Raw genomic sequence first — 1,554 nt, 5'->3', positions numbered from 1 at the left:
CAGCAGCGGGACCAGCCCCCTGGTCCTGCCTCTATTCCAACCGGATATATAGGACTTCCTGGCTACTCTACGCCTGCTTCTCTGACTTTTTGGCGTTCCTGTCGGTGAGAGCAATCTTTGAGTACCAAGGGTCACAGACACAACAGCATCGCTCATTTTCAACCACGCTGGGTTTCCACCTGCCGCGCTGGACTCTTAAATTCCGTTCCTAGGCGCACGAATTTCCTCGTGCAGGACAATGTCCTCGACTACCCGGGGGAGGATTCTCTCTTGGGAAAAGTAAGCTACAAATCCGTTAAGGATTCAGAAATGTCTCCTCGCTGTAGATAAACTCAACATAAAATCTAAATTTCAGATTCTTTGTGAAATGACTCTGAAGTTAAAGTTTATGCTTTTAAATTTGAGTCATGTGTAGGAAAATGTATGCACTTTGAGACCATAATGTGGAGTTACATAAATCAGACACCCAAACTTAAATATCTCATTGCTTCTCGTATCTGAGAAACCCAAAGTATAAATAGAAGAGCAAAATAAAAAATAGTTAATAGGAAACAGATCTTTTTGCAAAATCATAGAGGACCAAGAGATGAAAGGAGGGAGGAGAGTGAGCAAAATGGAAGGGGACATAAGAGTTAAGATGTGTTATGTGCGTGTACCAACTCTTCGTGATGAATTTTTTAAATTGAAAAAACGAAAAAAAATGGCTTTGCAGGAGAAAAAAGATGTGTACTTCTGACTGAGATCCCTTGAACTGTGTTTCTCTATTCAAAAAAAAAAGTTTTAGGTTAAAAAAAAAAAGTAAGTACAAACACATTAACACGTGATTATATGTCTGTTTTAGTATCAAGAGGAATTCAAATTTCTGCCATATTCTTTAAAAAATGATAAAGAATACTATATATGCAGACAATTTATATAGTGGTCTAGGAGCACTGCTCCAAATTCCAGTCTGCTGAATGGATCCATCAACACAGGATCTTTAATTGTTAGATCTTCATTGTTCTTTTTCCATTAGATTGCTTTTTTTTTGCTCACTATGTAGTTAAGACTGACCTGGAATTCACTATGTAGCCCAGTCTGGTCTCGAATTCACAGCGATCCTCCTGCCTCAGCTTCCCGAGTACCGGGATTACAGGCGTGTGTCACTACGCCCGGCCTAGATTGCTTTAACTGTGGACTTGACCTAATGCAGTCATCCAAATGCACAGATGTAGAAGCTATAATATGTCAAGATTTGGAACAAGCAAAAAGCCATAGGAAATAAAAATGAAAAACTTGAAGGTGACCCAGAATTAATATGGACAAGTAGGTTAATTTTTGAAACATGATTGTCCTGCAAAAGAAATCTATAAATTAATTTTGCTTTAAAAACTACCTCTAGGTTCTTAGAAATTTAAAATTCATTATATTCCTATGCAAACATAGTAGTGATTTCCATGTACACTAATAGATTATATGCTTTTTGAGAACAAACTCAATTTCTAATTTTTCCTTGTTTTCATAATGTGTCAGGTATTATTGAAAATACTGTCAGATCACCAAGTCCACTTATGC

The sequence above is a fragment of the Fukomys damarensis genome, unplaced genomic scaffold (assembly GCF_012274545.1).
Source record: "Fukomys damarensis isolate Sample0158 unplaced genomic scaffold, DMR_v1.0_HiC HiC_scaffold_5, whole genome shotgun sequence".
NCBI lineage: Eukaryota > Metazoa > Chordata > Mammalia > Rodentia > Bathyergidae > Fukomys > Fukomys damarensis.
Note: the sequence above shows the minus strand (reverse complement) of the source record.